The sequence below is a fragment of the Dermacentor albipictus genome, chromosome 2, assembly GCF_038994185.2.
Source record: "Dermacentor albipictus isolate Rhodes 1998 colony chromosome 2, USDA_Dalb.pri_finalv2, whole genome shotgun sequence".
NCBI lineage: Eukaryota > Metazoa > Arthropoda > Arachnida > Ixodida > Ixodidae > Dermacentor > Dermacentor albipictus.
In genome coordinates, this window is record NC_091822.1 from 50,388,958 (window position 1) to 50,402,815 (window position 13,858).

Below are 13,858 nucleotides of genomic sequence, written 5' to 3' on the forward strand. Positions count from 1 at the left end.
GCGGTAAAACCGACAGATATATTTCGACGGTTGTGCCCATATAACTGCTATCGCAAAATTCGCAATAAACAGAAAATTTTACTGAGGACCAACGACGCTGCTTCTCCACGTCGTGATACAGCGGTGAACGATATTTCGGGAAAATGTGTTGCTAAATCTCCGTCAAACACTACGCTCGCATTCGGTGACAGCGGAACGCAGTCGCAAGAAATTGTGGAGAAAATACCGGAGTTCTGGCAGCTTCACGTGCACTAGATTATTCAGTAACGTCGGCGGCTTTGTAGTTATACCTTACAGCAGAGCAAACTGCACTCGACAGAGATCAAGGGCAGCCGCACCGTTATAGCTAAGCAAATTAAGAACAATTACGCCGCGTCTTCCCACTTCGAGGACGCTCCGACAGCCCAACGATAGATATTTCAAACGTAACCGCACTCGGACGAGCAAATTTTGCTTCTGCGAAGTGAACGTAGCTGGTATTTCAAGACGCGTGTTAAATTCGCGGCTGTTTCATTCGTGAGTATTACTTACGTGACGTAAAATTATCAGTGAGCAAAACAGTTTTGTTTCAGCGCAAGGAAAGAAAACCGAAACTAGTTTTGCGGATTCAAATCATCCAAAGCCGAAGCCGTCAATAGTATGACGCCATTTTTCAGTTGCGTAGCATCTCGCGCGAGTACGTTGTCGTCGAGTGGTGGTTCTTTATTCTATGGAGTGGTTCTGAAAGCGCTGCGTTAGGGGCGACTGCAACCAGGCGTTGCGGCAAGTTACGGTGGGAACTTCTGTCCATGCTGCGTGATTGCGACGAGGACGACTACCGCCAGCAGCGGCGTGTCGCCAATTTCGTCTTTGCCGACATCGAGCAAGTGAGGCACGCCGGACCGTCACAAGCGCCGGAGGTGTTGCGTTTTGCACTGCATTTTCCTTGTGATATGGGAGATCGCAACGCAGAGACGACCAGATGCATACGAGAGACTACCAGCGGAGAGTGACCTGTGCCATATTTCTCTTAACCTCTCAGGTAAGCATATCAGCTTTTGTTCCGAGTTTACAAACGGCGCGTAATCGGCCCTTCTGGCACAGCTACATTTTGCGCCACGTTTCTCTTGGCAGTTCACAGACGTTTCTTAAGTATGCGTGGGCGTATGTATGCGAAAATACTACTGGCAGACGGAAGCCTCAGGAGAGCATCTGAAATTATAGCAAAGCTGTACTGCCGTAGATAAACACCGCTCTTAACGACTCCAATGACGAGTGGCCTGTCGCATCGAAAAATCCGTAGAATACCAAGTACTGCGTAACTTGAAGTGTAGTGTGACCAGTGTGACTTTCGCTGGCGAAGACAGGTTGTCGAAAAAACAGTAGTCTATTCTGAAGATTTACTAGCGCTTTAGGTATATTACCGCGAATAATAAACACGCTACCACGCTGTATGGCAGTGTCAGGCGATGTGGCAGCACAGATATTTTCGTAGCAGTAAGGCGGCTGCATGCACGAGCGAACATACAGAACCCTTTAAAAGCGCTGAAACAGAACAATTTAAATGTGCATTTGGCGTCAAGTCGGAAACACATTGGCTTACAATATAAGCCGATGTATAATGCTATTATTTTTTATGTCATCTTTATTTTCATGGTTGTAAATATTTAAAAGCATGAATTTCCTGCAACCTTTATATAGTAAATCCTACTAGGCGCACAAAACCTGGCTGTGTTGTGTAGAGAATTTGTGCTATTCCTACTGTATTTTCTATTTTGAGTCCGGTGTTTTATGAAAAAGAGGGTCTTTTTATTTGTAGTCTTATGTTAGTGCAGGTATTTGGCAAGCAGAAATGAGTTGATTGCAAAGTTGTATCTCCCGGTGAGCTGCACATGAACCCAAGTTTATCCTGTCTTGGCTATTGTAAGGTGCATATAAAAATTTTAAGTATATACAGCCGTAGTTGGCTTTGTCACTGTAGCGTATTTTGTAAAAGTAGAATGCTATGATTATTTTACTGTTTTCATGCAGTAATACCTTTTTTTCTTGTACCAAGAAACGCTCACATCATTGAATGACATGAGGTGTGGTGTATTTTTCTACTAATTTAATAAAGGAAATTTCGTCTCCGGTGTATCAGAGATTAGTTTACTTTCTTTTACTAAACAATGCATTATCTCCTCTGCTACTGCTGTTGTTCTGTGTATCTTTGTAATTTTGAAATGTACCTTATTTTAGGTATTCAAGGAATGGCAACATCCAGAAGACGCCATCTTATCCAGCACGTTATGGGTGAGACAGATCGTAGCAGGCACTTTTGCATATCTCATTAGCATATGACGCTATTAGTTTTAATTTTTGTGTCCACTTTCCTGGCCTTTTTCATTTCAGCATTATTGTGCAAAGTGTAATACTTTTACATCTAGATAGAGTAATCGTCCAAAAGAGAGAAACATGGCTGTAGGAGACGACACACATAAGCCTCCTTTGTCCGTATCTCTATGTTGCGCAGTTACTCTGTCATTATCTACCAACAAGCACAAATTCTTCATCAGCTACATTTACTAATTCTCCGTTATTACAATTTAATTGGTACACCATTGAAAGTACAGAGGTTCACAGGAAGACAGAGACTTGAAATGATAAGAGCCGTAGAACAAGGAGCATCGCTGGAGCCAATGTTTCGACAAAGAAAAGGAGATAAGTTTTCTTGCCAAACATTGGCTCCAGTAAAATTTCTTGTCCTATCATTATTTACGATTAAAAGACAGCATTAGTGCTCTTGCTGAAGTATTATGCATTATGGAATAAAAATTTGCAGGGTTAAATGTCAGGAATGTGAAATTTCTTGTGTATTTTAATGCTACAGCGAAAGCCAGAAAAACAAGATGTAGAGAACCACATTCTTATTTGTCACTACCCAGTTTGGCCAGCTTCATTCAGAGCTTGCACTTTGTTGCATTAATCACCCCTGGAATTCATTAATTGAATTGCTTCGTGATTTACTTATATTCAGAGATATTGAACTTGTTTAATGCAGCTTAACATAGTGCATGTAAAAAAATATACGACATTTTAAGAGGCTTCCAGTTGACTAGCAAATCACTTGATGGTATGTGCTCAGGTTACCGCATAAATCTTCCACGCACAAATCGGATGCTTATTTTTTTTTCATTGCTTGGATTTTCATAAACATAAGTACCATTTCTTCTTTGTCGATGTTCTAGTTGTGTTGTAGCACTTAACTGTTTACATTTATTTGTATTGGTATCCATGTTACACAGACAGCTGAATTTTTCTTGTAAACTATGACATGGTAGGACTAAGAGCGTTTGTGCAAATTTGCTGCAGGTACACTCTGGTGGCTCCCGCCCCTGCATCCTACGACCACCGTGTCCTCACTATGTTCACTAGGGAGTTCGAAGCCTTTGGCGGCTCCTGCCACTGCGTCCTGCCACCACCGTGTCCTGACTACGTCCACTAGGGAGTTGGCAGCCTTCGTGATGATGCCAAGCAGGCTGGAAGCTGACAGAAAGATCGAGGTAAATACATGTAATTAAGTGGCAAATTTTTGAGTGAAGTGGCTTGTAGCCACTCAGCAATGAAAGAATTAACTTCGAAGCAGTTTAGACTCCCTGCTATCGGTGCAGGAATGCTCAAGTCCATCCATTTTGCCTTAGCCGCCAAGAGGCTATGTGGATTAGACGAAATGCGATGCAAATTTTGAAACTAGTAGGAGACCACTTGTACAATTTTTTTTCTTGCTTGACACAAAACTGCTCTGATAAAGCTTTAGCATTTTAAAAACAATACAGTGTACTTTCATACATGTTATTGGGCATAAATTTACTAGGACTGCCTCAATTGTAAGTATGCCGATAAACTTACACCAAAACTGACTTTTTTCACTAGTTCATCCTCATCTCTGTGCACTGCTGCATAATTTATCTTCCTGAAACCAGTTTTTGCATGCAGCACAAGTCCTAAATATGTGGATTGCAGCTTTTGCTGTAAGCGAGTTCTATGAAAATGAAATTAATAGGCCATTTTGTCCATTTTTAATGACCCATTATAAACTGAGCAGTGGCTAATAAGCAGTTCAATTTTTGTTGTAAGGCCTCTCTTTATTGTCCTGAAAAATTTGGCCCCCTTAATGAAGGAACCAATTTTTCGGCTATGCCTTTTATGATGCATAGTTTGGTGCGTTACACAAGTATTTCTTGAAATTAACATTTGTCCTATATTGAAGGGCCTCCAGTTTTTCGAAAAGAAATTTCAAGTGGTCGTGTGCCAGGTCGGGACAACTCGCATGAAATAGCCTACTTACAGAAATAGGGAGGGCCATACCCGCCGTGGTTGCTCAGTGGCTATGGTGTTGGGCTGCTGAGCACGAGGTCGCAGGATTGAACCCAAGCCACGGCGGCCGCATATCGAGGGGGGCGAAATGCGAAAACACCCGTGTACTTAGATTAAGGTGCACATTAAAGAACCTCGGGGGTCGAACTTTCCGGTGTCCTCCACTACGGCGTGCCTCATAATCAGAAAGTGGTTTTGGCACGTAAAACCCCATTATTTGAATTTTTAGGGAGGGCCCAGTACACTTGACTTTATGTTAAGATACTATTATTGATCTACAAAAGACGGAATGAAACATTCTGTCCTATAAGCAGCTCTTCACATTCATTTACACTTTTGCACATCTGTATACCTCAAGTCTGGTGACCTGTGTCTGTTTTCATTATCTGCTATGTGCCGATGGTAAACTTCAGGTTTGCCCTATGATGGAGAATATTTTGTTGCTTATAGATATGGATCTTTGTTTTTCAGGTTGCCTCGAAATTTTACCCAAGCCGTGCCACACACTTGGGCGAGGCCTCTTGCAAACGACGTATAACCAGGCTCAACGCATGATGTCGAGTGAGTCTGGAGATCGAGGCAACCTGCTGTGCAACCAGCGTGCAACCTTTGGTGACCCTGAACATGTTCCACCTATTTCACAGCTGCACACAGCTTCCACCTATCCAAACCGCATCACCAGCTGTGGTCACTCATCGAACCATGGATGAATGTTGGGGTGGAGTGATTTGAAGAGACATTCTTTTTGTCTCTTCAAATCCTTAGCAAATACTTGTGTTATTATAATTAATATGTGTCTTTAGTGCCTAGTTTTTAATGGTTCCTTTCTATTAGAATTCTCGCCATCGATTCCTGCTATTATAATGTATGTCTGTCTTTATGCACAGTTTTTCATAGTTCTTTTGTACTTGTCTATGTAATTTATAGGTTCATACTTCTTGTTATACAGAAGGCTAAAATGCAAACTTACGACATTTTTTTCTTTTGATAATCTACAGCACTGCAAAGAGTTCAAGAAATGCAACCCAACGTGGGCTCTGGTGCAGGAAAAATTTAAGAGCAATATAGAATACTTATTTCAAACACCCATTATTTTAGTAAAGAATATAGGAGCACAAAAAAGAAAATATTAAACTAGAGAAACATGAGTTCCCCTCATAAGTCTGATAATAATGTAACTTCCCTTCACTGCAAAGATACCAGTAATATACTCGCATACAAGGTTTGATACAAGAAAGCTATGATGCCCTTGGCATTTCTCAGTGCCTATTTGTCATACTGACGAATGTCAAAGGCATCGTAGGTTTCATGTACACATTGGTTGTGTTACACTTTTGAGTATTCCATTTCTCAAACACAAAGGTTTACAGCAGTGCTTTAAATAGCAAATGTATTTCCTAATTTATTAGTGCAAGAGGAACAGTACAGATCTGGTAAAAATTATTTTACAGACTATATGTCGATGGATGCACGCTTCTGATGACATAGCAGTGACGTGGTCATGGGATGAATGACTTTGTTTCAGATTTAAATATTGGCTTCCAGGTCTGGGTTAGTCTCCTACACTGAATAGTCTAGGTCAGAGCCCATTTACTAGAGAAAGTGAATTAAACTAGGAATTATAAACATCAAAATATCTTGTTTAAGAAATTAATGTGACAATCAGCAAGGTTCTTTGGGCATTCATTTCCAAATTTGTAGGATATATCTTATATCTGGTTTCATTATTGTGAGAACAAATATTTGTTTATTGTCGCACTATAGTTGGCTGCCCCCATTTGTATATAACCCCTTTACAGGCTAAAAATTCAGTGTGTTACCCTATTTACTCGCATAATGATCGCACTTTATTGTAAAAAATTTGACTCAAATTCGGAGGTGCGATCATTATGCTGGGTAAATTTCCCACAAAAAGAAAAAAATATATCCTCTGGCATTTGCTACGGGATGACAACAGGTCAACAAAGAGGTGGCTGCCTCTGTATGTACTGCGGGAGACAAAAAAAAAGAAAAAAAACATGGTGGCCGGCAGAGCAAGCCGAACGCGCCGAACACGATTTTTTTTTCTTTTCGTGAGTACATTACGTGCATTCAAACAGTTTCTTCCGTATCAGTAATGAATAATATCTGCAAGTTTGTGGCAATAACATAGCCATGTCCACTTTAAGGGGACAGAAACAGATGGGCGCGCTTAGCTGCCTGTGACATAGGAACACATGGCGGGCATGCTGCGGAAACTGCGGCATTTGTCTTCACCACTATCCTAATATGGCACGTTTCCGCTAAGGGTGGGCGAATATCTTAGCTGCGTTACAAACGTTGGCGAATGAATAGGGTACACTTCTAACGTATCACTGTAAACGTGGCTGCTATCATTGCCACTCGCGATTTGTTGCGTGCCCACAAGTGCAGACGAGAAGAAACGAAAGACGCCTTTTTTGTTGTTTTTGTTGACCACAACCATTACAAAGCCTACGCATAGTAAAGGCAAGTTTGGTTGTAGCTTTTTTTGTCATATAAGTGCGGAAAGTGATGGAAGGAATGAAATGGGGCATCTGCTTAAGAATGTTTGGTGCGTGCAGACTGCTTCGTTTGTCTTGAAGAGTTGTTCGCATAGCAGTTGACAGATGGTAAGCGCGATCATTATTAGCTAGACTTGGCACATGACATATCGCTGCGGCAAGTTTGGGGTGCAATCTTACACGAGAAATAAAAAAATCGAATTTTGACATCAGAATTTAGGGTTGCGATCATTACGCGAGTGCGATCATTATGCGAGTAAATACGCTATTAGGTTGTTTTTGGTTTTGCGCACTCGATATTAAGGGATACAAATGGTGACATCCAACAGAATGCAAAAATGACTAATGAATGCAAGCAGGGCGTGGGTCTTTTTAGGCAGATGCGTGCGTGTGCTATTTATAAACGTCCCCATGGTATGCCTGAAGGCATTTTCTAACACTTTGGTAGAAAACACTGACACCCACTTATTAAGGGGAAATACTCCCCAAAACAACTTTTTTATATATTTGTACTAGAGATTTGAATATACTGTCATTCATAAAGTGTTTTATTAGATTTGAATTGTCATTGATTTTTGTGTAGCTGCTGTTCTTTAGTTACTGTCCTACACAGTGGCAAAATATTCTTGTGGGCACTTTCTTGTGTATAAAATTTTCAGAAATAGCTTCATGCTGTATCTTATTTAGCTAGTTATATACTGCAAAATGATGACACCTATGGAAACGGCTTGTACAATTACTGGAACTGTGCAAAAAATATTAGGCCACATCAAATAATTTTACAGATTGCAATTTCAATTAGATATCAGCATTCTGCATATCTTGAATAGTATGTATGCCAAATTTCGTTAGTATAGGACAATTATAAGTGCATAAGGTTATTGTCATGCTATTGTGAGAAAAAGTTTTTGATGTATATTCTATTTTTTTCACAATAGCATGAGAAGTATGCAAGATTAGTAGGCAGGCCTGTCTGCCTGCCTACTAATCTTGCATACTTCTAGTAACTTTACATGCTGTTTGAATAGATATTGGCACTTTGCAGTCTACAAAGAGCTGAGTTAGCTCCAGCACACTGCTTTTTGTGAAAATTTAATACGCAAGAAAGTGCTTGCAAATATGACTATGTATTTTGTTGTTGTGTAGGACATAACTCGAGAAGCAGCTAAACAAAAACTAATGGAATATATAAAATCTGCATGAAGAACTCTACAATTGGCTCTCTTTTCAAACCTCTAGTACAAATAATAAAAATATTGCGAGTAATATTCAATCAGCAAAATGTTCCCCTTGCTACAGTGACCTACAACATAGCGACAAAAGTTTAAGGGAAGTCCTCTTGTCAAAGCGACTCTGGGCTGTCTTCCCAAGGGCTTCTGTTAAAGACTACATTTTCCTGCATTTGTCAGGAGAGCAATACAAAAATGTTTGTGAATGTCGAAATAGTATTGGCACACTAACAGAAAAAGAGACAGTTCTGTGAAATGTAGACTTGATTATAACTGTTCGACATTTACATTCCGACTGCATATATTTATTTCGTGTTTTGTACTGAGTGTTTCAGTGGTGACTGCCACTAATTATTTAACATAACTGCTTCATGACAGTGCGACTAACAGAAATTTATAGCAGTGGCAGGCATTAGAATTACAGTACTCAATGACGTCTGCTTTGTAAGAACTCAGACTAGCACCAGTTCTGAGATACACATACCCAAAAGGTAATGATCAAATAGATTTCTCTTTCACACAGAATTGTCCCTCAAGGCTTACAGAACTCATTGTTTGTCATCTTGTACAAGCAGATTATGCGCCAGATGTAATTTATGTTCAGTAAATACATAAATCAGTCATGCGAGGTGTCTCACTTTAGGTTGCAAGTTCGAACTTCTTTTAATCTTGCTTGTTTTTATTTTGTTTCCTTTGTGAGCATGAGTGAGTTGGTGACCTTGGCACATATTGTCAAAACTTTTTCTTCATCACTGGGAATCGCAAAATTTCATTTCCGCATGAAATTCCCAGTTACTGATATGGTAGGCTTCGAGCTTAATTCCCTTATCTTTCATATGTTTATCTACCAAGTAGTTTTGTCGTTCATTGAAACATATCCATGCAATGCAGAGTGGGCACCCAATTTATAAATATCTGTTCTTGCTTTTTACCCTGCTCTGGTGTTTTCAAAACCTAGCATTGGTGCAATGGCCTGTCTGCACCTGCAGAAAAGTAGTGAAGTGGCTAAAGTTAAAGGTCAACAACATAATTAAGATAAAAAGCAAAAATATAAGTTTGCAATTGTCCCCCATAACCAGAGTTTTGCTTAGAATTTAAAAAAATGGACATCCTGCTCGGGTGTGAGAGTTGCTTTGGGCACCAAGGGGACTACGTAGCACCTGTGCTAGTGTACAGAAAGCAAAAAAAAATCACTCCAGATTGGAGCGGCAGCGCAAAGTTAAGCACAGATGTTTTATTTCACGCACCATTAATGTGGCTTATCATCTGCTCCTGTTGTATGGGAACGCATACATTGGGAAGACAATCCTTTGCGCCATTGTTACCTTAGCGGGACACCAGAAAAAGTACAAATAAAATCGAGAACAGGTATTCACACTTGGTTGCACACAGTGTATTATCTGGAAGTGTTTCACTCTACAAAAGACTACTGTGATAGATAATCGTAATGACAAAGACAAAAGAATTAAAAGCGGTATGTGTCAGTCATCCGTCCGTGACCTCCACTGTTTATAGAAACACTTCTTTCTGTATATGTGCCAAGCCGTAGGGAGGCTTTATGCAACTCAGTCATGCTTGCTTAGTTAAAGATTGGAATAAGGGAAATCACAAGAACATTGTATGGGTGATTTGTAAATGTGGCACCTAATGTATCTTATTCATGTATGGGCTGACGATAGATTATAGCCAGTGCATAATGTGCTCGTACAGGATGACGTGTGATGATTGATTGATTGATTGATTCTTTATTGCTTTATCACATATACATGTGATGGGAGGCGAAGGGAAAAGCCATTCAAGGATGGCTTGAGGGAGTCCTTCGCCCCCACGCTGGCAAAGACAACAGCAGAGGCACGCACGTCCTGTTCACATGGTCGTACACTTTTACAAAACATATTAAGCACAACATTGCCATAAACCTTGACGAAACCACAAAATTAAACACATTAGTTACTGTCCTACGTAGGGCACCATGCGTTAACATACCTTACTTCACCTCAGCATCGAATGACAGCACATTTCATAACAATGTACGCTTAGTAATAGTGACATTGAAACAATATAATTAAATAGCAATCGTAAAACAGCTCTAGTGGTCAATGTTAGGCTAGAAGGAATGTGTACAAGTCAGATAATGTTGCTTCGCGAATATCGATTTGTTTTTTATTAAACTCATTTAGTAGACGTGGAAGTTTATTTTGGAGCATTTGCCGACCATAGCCAGTGTGACAATATGGAACATTCCATATTTCTGTTGTTCTAGTGGCATATGATGCTTCCTTCAAATGGAGATTCACCAAACCCATGAAGATAGAATTATGACAGTCATAGTTAAGGCGATATTCACGCAACAATTTATGCTCATATGTGTCTTGTACTCTAATTATTTTAAATTTTTTAAAGAGCTCCTCAGTAGAATGCCGGAGTGGCACATTCTCAATTATTCTCAAAATTCTTTTTTGCATGACTAATAGCCGCGATAAATTCGATTGTGTTGTATTCCCCCAGACCAAATGACAATAGTTTAGATAGGAAGCGAAGAGGGCGTTATAGATTAACAATTTTATTGACTTCGGAATTAAGTAGCGGTTTCTGTTCAGAATTCCCGTTATTGCACCTAACTTTTGTAATATCGCATTGATATGCTCATCCCACTGCAGTGATCCCACTGCACTGAGTAAAAGAATCTGCATCCCACTGCACTGAGTAAAAGAAGCCTTCCTCACATCTTCCTCTTTCTTTCTTCTGGATCTTTGTGCACTATGTGTATTGTTACAGCTGCGTGCATGTAGCTGGGTATAGTTTTTGTGTTCTGCTTCCTTCCTTGTCCTCATAATTCATGCGCCATCTTTGCCGTAACAAAATACAGCTACCTGTGCTACTTATTTTGTCAATGTGTTTGCATTATGGAAAGTTTTGTATTAGCGGTTATTTCTACCTGTGAAATTGTCTGTGTCAGCTATTATAATTAGTCTTGCTAAAGTATGTTTCTCAACATAAATAAATGATCCGTATAAGTGTTGCTGTAATTATTTTTGTAATTTTGTCAGTTATGAAGTTTTTATACACTGTTGCATGTTGTATTACAGAATAAAATTGATGCACAACTTTTTAATGTGGTGTTTTTCAGATCAATTTTCATTTCACGCTAACATGCACAAATTGTGTGGGGAAAAAGTGCCAACAAGAGTACCATAAGGTAAGACAGCTGTTTTTACTGTTAGATTGGATTATCAATTGCCAACCAGTTGTTTCTAACAAGCATAGAATAATGCATAGATAATTTAATCTAAGTTGGAATGTTGTTTTTATTGCACTTCCTTATGTGGGTCTCATTTGCACATAAGTGCAGCCTTTCTTATTTGTTATGCGTAGCTTACTTGCTTAGAATGTTAAGTCGTAAGTTTAGAACAGGGAAATAGGTTGAACTTATAAATCTTTTGACATATTATAAGAGACTTGTGCGGTGGTGAATTCAACTTCTACATGAGTTACATAATATTTTGGGGTCTCATCAAGGTTCTGAGTGGCATTGCAGTGTCATGCATATGCAGCTGCAGGCTACATATTGGATTTGGCTTTTGCTACATTTTGCTTGCTTGGCTATTGATTCCAGTTTAATAGTAATGAGAACTGTCTTGCTTTCATAGTGATTCTGTGCTGACTGATACATTTGAATTTTCCAGAAGACAATAACAAAGATTGATGAAATATTAACTTTTTCTTGCTAGCCTGCCATGTGCTTTTTGGCATGTTTACTGTGGATTCTTTGTTATCCTATGTTGTCTTTTCACAGTAGTCTTCTTGAGAAGTAGCCGTAGTCGTGTGTACTTACAGCAAGAGTTGTGGACACATTTTGAAAAGCGGCTCGACACTGCCATCCAAGAGTGAAACGACTTACATGGATCAGTTGCTTTACTTTATTTGCAAGAGACCGGCACCACGCTCTAAGGGTAACTTGACACACACTGCTGGAGTCATCAGACTCATCTAGAATAGTTACCGGAATCATTCTTGCAGTGTTCATGTGACACTTTATCTTGAGTCGTCTGACTCATCTAGATTGTTAACCGACTCCCTCAGCACTAGTTTTGTAACCCCTTTGAGAGAGTATAGGCGACTACTACAACAGAGTATGCATGACTATTGTGTGCGGAGTCACGCAAACACCTTGTATGGAGCACAGATAGTCTCGGGACTCTGCCAAAAGAGAGTTCGGGTGTCTTCCACAAAGTGTGTCGTATACGTGGCGAGTCCAGACTCTTCAAAAAGAGTAAGAGGTACTCTTTTTTTTCTTAGTGTGTACTCGCAGTGCAATCTTTAAGTATTGGTGTAGAGTGGGAGGAGTTTAATCAATTAGTAAAAATGAAAGCCATCGAAAGAAGTAGCACATTGCGTTATGAAGACAAACGAAAAGAAACACTGCTTCGTGAGCAACTTGAATTTCTTACGGGTATAGAATGCTCCCAACCAGGTACTTACGCCAAGGAATTAAGAAACATAAAAATTCAGTGAGAGAGAATCGATGCAGAAAAGTACAAAGCGGCGGTTATCCGTGCACGGGCCGAGAAGCTGTGGGCCGGTGAAACGCCCACAAAACGTGCGTTATCGGACGAAAAACAATACGCTTGCAATAAGGAAATACGGCAAATAAGAAACGGTAATGACGTTTCGGAGGACTGCGATGTAATCAAACGCGTCGTCGCCGATCATTTCCATGAATTGCTCGGTCAACCGCGCACCATTGTAGGGGGCTTTAAAGCGGAATTTCTGTCGTTACTGCCAAAGCTGGAAGAAGAAGAAATAACGCGTTTGGAACAGCCAATTTCCATGAAAGAAATACAGGATGCAATAGATGCACTCCCTGTCGGCAAGGCACCCGACCCTGATGGCCTAGGTGTAGCATTTTATAAAACATTCAAAACAATTATAGCCCAGATTCTACTCAAAGTTATCGCCGAATCGTATCAGCAAAAACATATACCACTGTCCTTCACAACTTCGCACATCGTTCTCATCCCAAAAACTGAGGCGCCTGAAAAACGTCAGTTGGTGGGGTCTCATCGCCCGATAAGCCTTACCAACGTAGACTACAAGATATTTATGAAGGTATTGGCCAAACGATTGCAAGGTGTGATAACGAGGCTGGTTGGCACGCATCAGACCTGTGGTATAAAGGGTAGACGCATCGCCACGAACATACACGTAGCTGCAAGTGTGCTAGAATGTTGCGATGTATTTGGCGATCGAGTGGCTATGATGCAACTAGATCTCGCTAAAGCCTTCGACCGTGTTTCCCACGATGTTCTCTTCGCCATATTAGAGCATTGCAACGTGGGAAGCGTAATAACAGACGGTGTCAGGATGGCCTATGCTAACAGCTCAACTCTGGTCATTGTAAACGGGGACCTGACAGACTGCGTGCAAGTGCTGTCTTCTGTCAGGCAGGGATGTCCTCTGTCGCCCCTGCTATTCGCGGCTTACCTTGAGCGTTTGTGCAAGGCCATCCAACACAATGAACGGATAACTGGCTTCAGGTTACAGTCCACACAGGTGAAAATATTGGCGTATACCGCTGACATTGCCATATTCTGTTCAAATAGAAATAGTATTTGTGAGGCCGTGGCGGTAGTTGAATCCTTCTGCAAGTGCACCGGGGCGCAAATAAACTGGGAGAAGAGTTATGGGTATTGGCATGGTGAATGGAAAGAAACGCCAGACTGCTTCGCTCGACTTCGGTGGTCAACCACTGCAACAACCTATCTAGGCGTG

At 40.5% G+C, this 13,858-nt stretch overlaps 1 protein-coding gene and 1 long non-coding RNA gene across 3 annotated transcripts in view; one reads left to right on the forward strand and one right to left on the reverse strand.

Moving 5' to 3' along the window:
- Positions 1–13,858, reverse strand: part of LOC135904291 (arylsulfatase B-like) — an 82,308-nt gene that overhangs the window by 16,347 nt on the left and 52,103 nt on the right. The window lies entirely within an intron of this gene.
- Positions 942–5,214, forward strand: LOC135904274 (uncharacterized). Its single transcript, XR_010565076.2, has 4 exons — positions 942–1,021; positions 2,218–2,271; positions 3,331–3,521; positions 4,807–5,214. It is a non-coding gene; the product is annotated as an uncharacterized lncRNA (long non-coding RNA).